Raw genomic sequence first — 12,364 nt, forward strand, 5'->3', positions numbered from 1 at the left:
ATTTTGAACAGAAGAGAAACCAAACTGCCAGGAGTGACTTATCATCGAATAGATATGTGAAAAACACCTTGAGGATTGATTCTAAACAACGTTTGCCATGTTTCTGTCGATATTATGGAGTTATTTGGTGACGTGATGAACAAAACGGAGCGATTTCTCCTACACAAATAATATTTTTGGAAAAACTGAACATTTGCTATCTAACTGAGTGTCTCCTCATTGAAAACATCCGAAGTTCTTCTAAGGTAAATTATTTTATTTGAATGCTTTTCTTGTTTTGTGAAAATGTTGCCTGCTGAATGCTAGGCTTAATGCTATGCTAGCTATCAATACTCTTACACAAATGCTTGTGTAGCTATGGTTGAAAAGCATTTTTTGAAAATCTGAGATGACAGTGTTGTTAACAAAAGGCTAAGCTTGTGAGCTAATATATTTATTTCATTTCATTTGCGATTTTCATGACTAGTTAACGTTGCGTTATGGTAATGAGCTTGAGGCTGTAATTACGCTCCCGGATACGTTTTTTTTTTCTTAGCCAAACGTGATGAACAAAATGGAGCGATTTCTCCTACACAAATAATCTTTTTGGAAAAACTGAACATTTGCTATCTAACTAGGAGTCTCCTCATTGAAAACATCCGAAGTTCTTCAAAGGTAAATTATTTTATTTGAATGCTTTTCTTGTTTTTGTGAAAATGTTGCCTGCTGAATGCTAGGCTTAATGCTATGCTAGCTATCAATACTCTTACACAAATGCTTGTGTAGCTATGGTTGAAAAGCATTTTTTGAAAATCTGAGATGACATTGTTGTTAACAAAAGGCTAAGCTTGTGAGCTAATATATTTATTTCATTTAATTTGCGATTTTCATGAATAGTTAACGTTGCGTTATGGTAATGAGCTTGAGGCTATAATTACGCTCCCGGATACGGGATTGCTCGTCGCAACAGGTTAACAGTCTGATGGCCTTGAGATAGAAGCTGTTTTTCAGTCTCTCGGTCCCAGCTTTGATGCACCTGTACTGACCTCGCCTTCTGGATGATAGCGGGGTGAACAGGCAGTGGCTCGGGTGGTTGTTGTCCTTGATGATCATTATGGCCTTCCTGTGACATCGGGTGGTGTAGGTGTCCTGGAGGGCAGGTAGTTTGCCCCCGGTGATGCGTTGTGCAGACCTCACTACCCTCTGGAGAGCCTTACGGTTGTGGGCGGAGCAGTTGCCGTACCAGGCGGTGATACAGCCCGACAGGATGCTCTCGATTGTGCATCTGTAGAAGTTTGTGAGTGCTTTTGGTGACAAGCCGAATTTCTTCAGCCTCCTGAGGTTGAAGAGGCACTGCTGCGCCTTCTTCACGATGCTGTCTGTGTGGGTGGACCAATTCAGTTTGTCTGTGATGTGTACGCCGAGGAACTTAAAACTTACTACCCTCTCCACTACTGTTCCATCGATGTGGATAGGGGAGTGTTCCCTCTGCTGTTTCCTGAAGTCCACAATCATCTCCTTAGTTTTGTTGACGTTGAGTGTGAGGTTATTTTCCTGACACCACACTCCGAGGGCCCTCACCTCCTCCCTGTAGGCCGTCTCGTAGTTGTTGGTAATCAAGCCTACCACTGTTGTGTCGTCCGCAAACTTGATGATTGAGTTGGAGGCGTGCGTGGCCACGCAGTCGTGGGTGAACAGGGAGTACAGGAGAGGGCTCAGAACGCACCCTTGTGGGGCCCCAGTGTTGAGGATCAGCGGGGTGGAAATGTTGTTGCCTACCCTCACCACCTGGGGGCGGCCCGTCAGGAAGTCCAGTACCCAGTTGCACAGGGCGGGGTCGAGACCCAGGGTCTCGAGCTTGATGACGAGCTTGGAGGGCACTATGGTGTTAAATGCCGAGCTGTAGTCGATGAACAGCACTCTCACATAGGTATTCCTCTTGTCCAGATGGTTAGGGCAGTGTGCAGTGTGGTTGAGATTGCATCGTCTGTGGACCTATTTGGGCGGTAAAGCAAATTGGAGTGGGTCTAGGGTGTCAGGTAGGGTGGAGGTGATATGGTCCTTGACTAGTCTCTCAAAGCACTTCATGATGACGGAAGTGAGTGACGGTAGTCGTTTAGCTCAGTTACCTTAGCTTTCTTGGGAACAGGAACAATGGTGGCCCTCTTTAAGCATGTGGGAACAACAGACTGGAATAGGGATTGATTGAATATGTCCGTAAACACACCAGCCAGCTGGTCTGCGCATGCTCTGAGGGCGCGGCTGGGGATGCCGTCTGGGCCTGCAGCCTTGCGAGGGTTGACACGTTTAAATGTTTTCCTCACGTCGGCTGCAGTGAAGGAGAGTCTGCATGTTTTAGTTGCGGGCCCTGTCAGTGGCACTGTATTGTCCTCAAAGCGGGCAAAAAAGTTATTTAGTCTGCCTGGGAGCAAGACATCCTGGTCCGTGACGGGGCTGGTTTTCTTTTTGTAATCCGTGATTGACTGTAGACCCTGCCACATACCTCTTGTGTCTGAGCCGTTGAATTGAGATTCTACTTTGTCTCTATACTGACGCTTAGCTTGTTTGATTGCCTTGTGGAGGGAATAGTTACACTTTGTATTCGGTCATGTTTCCGGGTCACCTTGCCCTGATTAAAAGCAGTGGTTCGAGCTTTCAGTTTCACGCGAATGCTGCCATCAATCCACGGTTTCTGGTTTGGGAATGTTTTAATCGTTGCTATGGGAACGACATCTTCAACGCACGTTCTAATGAACTCGCTCACCGAATCAGCATATTCGTCAATGTTGTTGTCTGACGCAATACGAAACATATCCCAGTCCACGTGATGGAAGCAGTCTTGGAGTGTGGAATCAGATTGGTCGGACCAGCGTTGAACAGACCTCAGCGCGGGAGCTTCTTGTTTTAGTTTCTGTCTGTAGGCAGGGATCAACAAAATGCAGTCGTGGTCAGCTTTTCCGAAAGGAGGGCGTGGCAGGGCCTTATATGCGTCGCGGAAGTTAGAATAGCAGTGATCCAAGGTTTTTCCAGCCCTGGTTGCGCAATCGATATGCTGATAAAATTGTTTTCAGATTAGCCTTGTTAAAATCCCCAGCTACAATGAATGCAGCCTCCGGATAAATGGATTCCAGTTTGCAAAGAGTCAAATAAAGTTAGTTCAGAGCCATCGATGTGTCTGCTTGGGGGGGAATATATACGGCTGTGAATATAATCGAAGAGAATTCCCTTGGTAGATAATGCAGTCGACATTTGATTGTGAGGAATTCTAAATCAGGTGAACAGAAGGACTTGAGTACCTGTATGTTGTTATGATCACACCACGTCACGTTAACCATGAAGCACACGCCCCCGCCCCTCTTCTTACCAGAAAGATGTTTGTTTCTGTCTGCGCGATGCGTGGAGAAACCAGTTGGCTGCACCGACTCCGATAGCGTCTCTCCAGTGAGCCATGTTTCCGTGAAGCAAAGAATGTTACAGTCTCTGATGTCCCTCTGGAATGCTACCCTTGCTCGGATTTCATCAACCTTGTTGTCAAGAGACTGGACATTGGCGAGAAGAATGCAAGGGAGTGGTGCACGATGCGCCCGTCTCCGGAGTCTGATCAGAAAACCGCTCCGTTTCCCCCTTTTACGAAGTTGTTTTTTTGGGTTGCCGGCTGGGATCCATTCCGTTGTCCTGGGTGAAAGGCAGAACACAGGATCTGCTTCGCGAAAGTCATATTCTTGGTCGTACTGATGGTGAGTTGACGCTGCTCTTACGTTCAGTAGTTCTTCTCGACTGTATGTAATGAAACCTAAGATGACCTGGGGTACCAATGTAAGAAATAACACAAAAAAACAAAAAACTGCATAGTTTCCTAGGAACGCGCAGCGAGGCTGCCATCTCTGTCGGCGCCGGAAGCAGCGACCACTCATTAAAAACTATAGATGCATTTGACCGTAGACCATTTTGTTTTATAATGGGTACATGTTCATCGGGGTTTGTACAGAGTTGGGTAAATCAGCTCTTTGCTCCCCCTTACATGGGTAATAATCTCCAAGCTGCTCTAAACGTTGATGTTTTGGTGTCTCTAGGTTCATCTCTAGACTGGCCTGTTACAACTTTCTTACAAAACCTTTAAAGGGAGTTTGTGAAACCATTCAGTCATGGATGTATGTAAAACATATTTAACACGTATTGCAGGTTACAGAAGACTCCTGTTGTACTATGAATCCCCACTCATCCCTGTTAGAGAGCCAACACATCAAGATCTATGTATGTACATGTTTATAATCCACATAGTGTGAATATTGTTTTCCATAAAGTTAATAACCCCCTAAACCGAAATATGAAATTACCGCTTCCCCTATCGTTAAAGCGTGAGATACATTTTTAAAACCAGTGATTTAATTAAAAAATTTAGTACATACATTTTAACACACGTTATAATTCAAAATGTTTACTATTTCTTACAGATAAAGGGTCCGGTTAGCCCTGACCATTATCCGTTTCAAATTCACCATCGCAAAGACGCTTGCCCGCTCCATCAAAACTCCGTAAGTTTTCCCTCCATGTGTAGATCAACCATCCTGCATGTAAATCCTGGGTATGCCCACATCATTAATTAATAAGATGGGTAGAAAACTGTTTAGCCTTAAGTAAAGGCCTTTCATAAAGAGGCTGTCATGATTGCCTGTGCCACATATTTAACACGTATTGCTTGTTACAGAATACTACTGTTGTACATTTAATATCCACTAGCAGATTGTCGCATTTGCACAAATTCTGTCATGTTATTGTGGTCTTTTTAAAAGTCAATAAATATGTATGTAAAGTGTACATGTTTGTTTCACTGTAGATTTGTTTAAGCCCACCTAGAAACACCTGATTTTATCCCACAGCATTAATTAATAAGCTGTGTAGAAGCTGTTTAGCCATAAGTAAAGGCCTTTCATAAAGAGGCTGTCATGATAAACCTGAATCTGAAATGACCTTTAGGATCTTTTCTTTGGGGTTCTAATCTCCCCAGGTGTACATGCACTGAAAATCCTTAGGCTGGAGCCATCTGGAAGCTTTGTGCATGTACATATAAAGAGAACTAAATAGGAAACTAGGCTGAGAAACATTATTTAGATGGCTGTTTTATTGTTGTTGAAAGCTTGAAATGGACACAATGCCAAGGAACCTTGTTTCTAACACACACACATCACACACACATACACATTTCTTGTTTCTAACACACACACACACACACACACTCCTGCTTCATAGATAGCAACCATAAGGACAATAAAACTGGGGGTGTGGGGCCATACTCTTTCAAAAGTTCAAACACAGAACCCCCCCAGTTCAACCAGGTCCTTAGACATCAATCAGCATAACAACTTCAAAGGATGCAATATGGATATAAAATAACACACCCTCTAACACGTGACCACAGGAACAGGATGTCCTGGCCGGAGGCCCATATTTGGACATGTATGCTTCTACACCTGCATTGCTTGCTGTTTGGGGTTTTAGGCTGGGTTTCTATACAGCACTTTGAGATATCAGCTGATGTATGAAGGGCTATATAAATACATTTGATTTGATTTGATGTATACGTCATCATGGACACAGGGTCATAAATCAACATTTTGACCCGTGCCGTCTACTTTATTCTCTCTTAGGTGGACCACTAGGGGTCCCTGGTGTAATGGCAAGGGGTCCATGAAATAAAAAAGTGTAATGAACGTATTCAGCAGCACAAGGATTCCACTAACTTTACATATAGAGGGGGTGGAGGTCCCTGAGGACCACTCAAAACCTTGCCTGCCTTTCCTCAAAATATGCAGGGATTCCAGTACTCAAAATAGGTTGAGAACCACTGTTATACACACTACTGAACAAAATAACCAAACATATGTTTGAGGGTTTCAATGGATCCAACAAATTGCTGGCAGATATTTTCCCTCAAGCCTGTCCAGCCTGTCTTTATGTACATTACAGACACAATTCTGATCAGCACCTCAACTTGGTCAACCAACCCCCGCACCTCCACTGGAAGCCCCCTGAGGACCTCTGCTGCCTCTCAACTGTTGATACAGGGGTGTTTGTTGCGAAAGAGAGGCAACTGCACTGAAAGAGAATCTATGTTCAGCTCAGGGTACTGATCTAGAGACTCATCCAACTCCCCAATGAGAAGCACTCTTTCCAACTTTTGCAGAATGTTTAGACTGTCCTGGTCAAAACGGTCGCCAAACTGAACCTCCACACCATCCAACACTTTAAAAAAATTCTGCCCTATAGTGATCCACTGCTTTGCCAGCAAATCATCTTGAGTGTGTCTCAATGTGAAATGGATTGCAGTGACAAGAGTTGACAGCTGTATGAGTTCACCATTTACACAACATATGCTGTAACCTTTTGTCATTTTAATATAGTTTGTTTCATATTGGCTGGCTTCCAACAATAGCTGAATTTGCAAAGCTAGCAAGCACCAATTCCGTTTCTATGGTGTTTGCTATAATCTTTGCTATCGTCAGTTTACTCCAAGATCGGCACACGTGCTTCAAAGTCCCATAGCGACAATTTAGCTTTTGCAACGAGACCATTAAAGATATTTAAGACAATGGTGTAGTTCTGTTCAGTTGTGAGTTCAGTTTATCGCTAACCTTATCACAGGGACTTTTGTGTATGTATTTCAAGGCTTACCTTCAAACTCAGTGCCTCTTTGCTTGACATCATGGAAAAATCAAAAGAAATCAGCCAAGACCTCAGAAAAAAAAAATTGTAGACCTCCACAAGTCTGGTTCGTCCTTGGGAGCAATTTCCAAATGCCTGAAGGTACCACGTTAATCTGTACAAACAATAGTACGCAAGTATAAACACCATCTGAACACGCAGCCGTCATACCGCTCAGGAAGGAGACACGTTGTCTCCTAGAGTTGAACGTACTTTGGTGCAAAAAGTGCAAATCAATCCCAGAATAACAGCAAAGGACTTTGTGAAGATGGTGGAGGAAACAGGTACAAAAGTATCTATATCCACAGTAAAACAAGTCCTATATCGACATAACCTGAAAGGCCGCTCAGTAAGGAAGAAGTCACTGCTCCAAAACCGCCATAAAAAGCTAGACTACGGTCTTTTTGGAGAAATGTTCTCCGGTCTGATGAAACAAAAATAGAACTGTTTGGCCATAATGACCATTGTTATGTTTGGAGGAAAAGGGGGAGGCTTGCAAGCCGAAGAACACCATCCCAACTGTGAAGCACGGGGGTGGCAGCATCATGTTGTGGGGGTGCTTTGCTGCAGGTGGGACTGGTGCACTTCACAAAATAGATGGCATCATGAGGACGGAAAATTATGTGAATATATTGGAGCAACATCTCAACACGTCAGTCAGGAAGTTAAAGCTTGGTCGCAAATGGGTCTTCCAAATGGACAATGACCCCAAGCATACTTCCAAAGTTGTGGCAAAATGGCTTTTGAACAACAAAGTCAAGGTAATGGAGTGGCCATCACAAAGCCCTGACCTCAATCCAATAGAAAATGTGGGCAGAACTGAAAAAGCGTGTGTGAGCAAGGAGGCCTACAAACCTGACTTGGTTACACCAGCTCTGTCAGGAGGAATGGGCCAAAATTCACCCAACTTATTGTGGGAAGCTTGTGGAAGGCTACACAAAATGTTTGACCCAAGCTAAACTATTTAAAGGCAATGCTACCAAATAGTAATTGAGTGCATGTAAACTTCTGACCCACTGGGAAGGGGATGAAAGAAATAAAAGCTGAAATACATAATTCGCTCTACTATTGTTCTGACATTTCACATTCTTAAAATAAAGTGGTGATCCTAACTGACCTAAAACAGGGAATTTTTACTAAGATTAAATGTCAGGAATTGTGAAAAACTGAGTTTAAATGTATTTGGTTAAGGTGTATGTAAACTTCCGACTTCAACTGTAATTATGATATTTTTTTATCAAGATATATTCCTCAAGGTAGCAGAATTTCAGGGAACACTAAGTTGGGGCGACTTAAAAAATGATTCTGATAAATCCTCAACAAAAGCAACCTCATTGACTAAGCCAGCCAAATACACTATATCTTTAATGAAAGACTTGCATTTGAAAGACACGGAGACAGCTCCACCCCCAAGATAGGGATTACTCAAATACAGACTTCTACATTACAACTTCCTCCACCAACTCTATCTGACACCTCAGAGTTTACATAGATATCACCCTGAAATATCAGAAATGTGTTTTCGATGTGGAACAACAGAAAGCACTTTTTGTCATTCTACTTGGCAGTTTACTAAATTACAAGCCTTCTGGCATGATGTTTGTGATACCCTGACCTTTATTACAGAGGTCCTTTCCCCACTTGACCCCAAAATATGCCTTCTGGGTAACTTCACAAATGTGAATTTGAGGAATAACTACCAACATAAAATGTACAGAAATCACCCTTGCCACTGTAAGAAAATGTGTTAGATTGACATGGAAATCAGATCCCCCTCTCTCAATTACAAGATGGCTCTCTGAAATGAATAAGTGTATTCCTATGGAGATTACCTTTAACTTTAACTTTAAGCAATAAATGGAACTACTTTGTGAAAATACGGCAAACCTTCCTGGACTATATGGAAACACGTCCCTTGGGGTTGGCGGATCAATGTAGATCAATGTAGATTGATGTAGCTATTGTCTCTCTGTAAAGTACTGTTTGTATTTCTTTGTGTATATGTTGGTATCTCTTGTCATTTGTCTTATTTAGTCATTATTAGTATTATTACTATTCTAATTGTATTTCTTTTGTAATTTGTCATTGTTTTAATTATTTTTTTATTTTGAGGATTGAATGACCTTTTGTTGTATTTAAACTTGCTGTATTGTATTGTACTGTTCTGCTGTTAAATTCAAAAATAAAATAAAACAAGTATTAAAGTAATAATAGTATTCAGAGCCTTTACTCAGTACTTTGTTGAATCACCTTTGGTAGCGATTACAGCCTCGAGTCTTCTTGGGTATGACGCCACAAGCTTGGCACACCTGTATTTGGGGAATTTCTCTCATTCTTCTCTGCAGATCCTCTCAAGCTCTCAGGTTGGATGGGGAGCGTCACTGCACAGCTATTTTCAGGTCTCTCCAGAGATGTTCCATCCAGTTCAAGTCCGGGCTCTGGCTGGGCCACTTAACGACATTCAGAGACTTGTCCCAAAGCCACTCCTGTGTTGTCTTGGCTGTGTGTTTAGGGTCGTTGTCCTGTTGGAAGTTGAACCTTTGTCCCAGTCTGAGGTCCTGAGTGCTCTAGAGCAGGTTTTCATCAAGGATCTCTTGAGAAGTAACACTTGGCCAATGAATTCAATCTTGGTTTCATCAGACCAGAGAATGTTGTTTCTCATGGCCTGAGAGTCCTTTAGGTGCCCTTTAGCAAACTCCAAGCAGGCTGTCATGTGGCTTTTACTGCGGAGTGGCTTCTGTCTGGCAAATCTACCATAAAGGTCTGATTGGCGGGGTGCTGCAGAGATGGTTGCCCTTCTGGAAGGTTCGAGTGACCATCGGGTTCTTGGTCACCACCCTGACTAAGGCCCTTCTCCCCCGATTGCTCAGTCTGGCCGGTCGATCAGCTCTAGGACGAGTCTTGGTGGTTTCAAACTTCTTCCATTTAAGAATGATGGCGCCCGCTGGGTTCTTTTTTTTTACCCCTTTTTCATGGTGTTCAATTGGTAGTTACAGTCTTGTCTCATCGCTGCAACTCCCGTAAGGACTCGGGAGAGGCGAAGGTTGAGAGCCGTGCATCCTCCGAAACACAACCCAACCAAGCCGCACTGCTTCTTGACAATGCCCACTTAACCCGGAAGCCAGCTGCACTAATGTGTCAGAGGAAACACCGTACACCTGGCGCCCATGTCAGCATGCACTGTGCCCGGCCCGCCACAGGTGTCGCTAGTGTGCGATGGGACAAGGACATCCATGTCGGGCCAAACCCTCCCCTAACCCGGACGACGCTGGGCCAATTGTGCGCCACCCATGGGTCTCCCAGTCACGGCCGACTGCAACAGAGCCTGGACTCGAACCCACAATCACTAGTGGCACTGCGATGGGGACATTGTGTTGCAGTGTCATGTACACATTTAATGTGGCGTTTTAAATACAAAACAAATTTCAGAACAGTTACATACCAATAAAAAGTGACTAGCCTGCTGGTTTTACTGGGTTGATAGCAACATTAGCCCAAGCTATTTAGGAGGGATTTCACACCTGGCACAAATTATTGTCTAGTTCTGTTTTTCCTGCCGAGGGGTGCCCTATACCTGCACCCAGAGGGGAGTAGTTTAAAGTCCGGGTACTTGTGTCTAAAATGATTTTGTGAGCCTTGCGGAGGGCCCTGACCTTAAAGATCTCATCCAGGCCTGTTTGACTCCAAGTACCTTGCTTGTTTTGGTGATAATCCTTCTCAGCATATTTCTCTGGCTGACAGTGGCATTGCCAAAACAACAAACAATACAAAAACTTTAAATACTCTCAATAAAAGATTTGTAAAACAGAATCAGTAAAGTACAGTCGTGGCCAAAAGTTTTGAGAATGACACAAGTATTAATTTTCACAAAGTCTGGTGCCTCAGTTTGTATGATGGCAATTTACATATACTCCAGAATGTTATGAAGAGTGATCAGATTAATTGCAAAGTACCTCTTTGCCATGCAAATGATCTGAATCCAAAAAAAACATTTCCACTGCATTTCAGCCCTGTCACAAAAGGACCAGCTGACATGTCAGTTATTCTCTCGTTAACACAGGTGTGAGTGTTGACGAGGACAAGGCTGGAGATCACTCTGTCATGCTGATTGAGTTCGAATAACAGACTGGAAGCTTCAAAAGGAGGGTGGTCCTCTGTCGGCTATGGTTACCTGCAAGGAAACACGTGCAGTCATCATTGCTTTGCACAAAAAAAGTATTCACGGGCAAGGATATTGCTGCCAGTAAGACTGCACCTAAATCAACCATTTATCGGATCATCAAGAACTTCAAGGAGAGTGGTTCAATTGTTGTGAAGAAAGCTTCAGGGCGCCCAAGAAAGTCCAGCAAACGCCAGGACTGTCTTCTAAAGTTGATTCAGCTGCGGGGTCGGGGCACCACCAGTACAGAGCTTGCTCAGGAATAGCAGCAGGCAGGTGTGAGTGCATCTGTACGCACAGTGAAGTGAAGACTTTTGGAGGATGGCCTGGTGTCAGGAAGGGCAGCAAAGAAGCCACTTATCTCCAGGAAAAACATCAGGGACAGACTGATATTCTGCAATAGGTACAGGGATTGGACAGCTGAGGATTGGGGTAAAGTCGTTTTCTCTGATGAATCCCCTTTCCGATTGTTTGGGGCATCCGGAATAAAGCTTGTCCGGAGAAGACAAGGTTGAGTGCTACCAACAGTCCTGTGTCATGCCAGCAGTAAAGCATCCTGAGACCATTCATGTGTGGGGTTGCTTCTCAGCCAAGGGAGTGGGCTCACTCACAATTTTGCCTAAGAACACAGCCATGAATAAAGAATGGTACCAACACATCCTCCGAGAGCAACTTCTCCCAACCATCCAGGAACAGTTTGTTGACGAACAATGCCTTTTCCAGCATGATTGAGCACCTTTCCATAAGGCAAAAGTGATAACTAAGTGGCTCAGGGAACAAAACATCGATATTTTGGGTCCATGGCCAGGAAACTCCCCAGACCTTAATCCCATTGAGAACTTGTGGTCAATCCTCAAGAGGCGGGTGGACAAACAAAAACCCACAAATTCTGACAAACTCCAAGCATTGATTATGCAAGAATGGGCTGCCATCAGTCAGGATGTGGCCCAGAAGTTAATTGACAGCATGTCAGGGCAGATTGCAGAGGTCTTGAAACAGAAGGGTCAACACTGCAAATTTTGATTATTTGCATCAACTTCATGTAATTGTCAATAAAAGCCGTTGACACTTATGAAATGCTTGTAATCATACTTCAGTATTCCATAGTAACATCTGACAAAAATATCTAAACACACTGAAGCAGCAAACTTTGTGAAAATTAATATTTGTGTCATTCTAAATACTTTTGGCCACGACTGTACAGTCAACGTTCAAATATCACAGCTTTCTGAGAAACTACAGTCTCTGTTGACTCTTTTAATAGATCAGGTCTGTACATTTACTCCACTGAAGCGTATTGTCCAAGAGGACACCCAGATATTTGTATTCCTCTACAATCTCTATGTTCTGACCTCTGATAGATGTTGCAGAGGTAGGTGTTGTACGCTTCCTGAAGTCTATGCACATATCTTTGGTCTTGTTGGTATTGAGAACCAAGTGTGATTCGTTACACCACTGTACAAAGTCATTTAGGACCAGGTCATGGTGTTCCTAGTCATCACGCAACAGGCTGATCAAGGCAGT

General features: G+C 43.5%; 1 long non-coding RNA gene across 1 annotated transcript; it reads left to right on the top strand.

Moving 5' to 3' along the window:
* The first annotated feature begins 4,159 nt into the window (after window positions 1–4,159).
* On the top strand, window positions 4,160–4,797 carry LOC149980175 (uncharacterized). Its single transcript, XR_016483910.1, has 2 exons — window positions 4,160–4,233; window positions 4,434–4,797. It is a non-coding gene; the product is annotated as an uncharacterized LOC149980175 (long non-coding RNA).
* The last annotated feature ends 7,567 nt before the right edge of the window (window positions 4,798–12,364 follow it).

This window comes from Oncorhynchus mykiss, chromosome 10, assembly GCF_057628025.1.
Source record: "Oncorhynchus mykiss isolate SJ-2025 chromosome 10, ASM5762802v1, whole genome shotgun sequence".
Classification (NCBI taxonomy): Eukaryota; Metazoa; Chordata; class Actinopteri; order Salmoniformes; family Salmonidae; genus Oncorhynchus; species Oncorhynchus mykiss.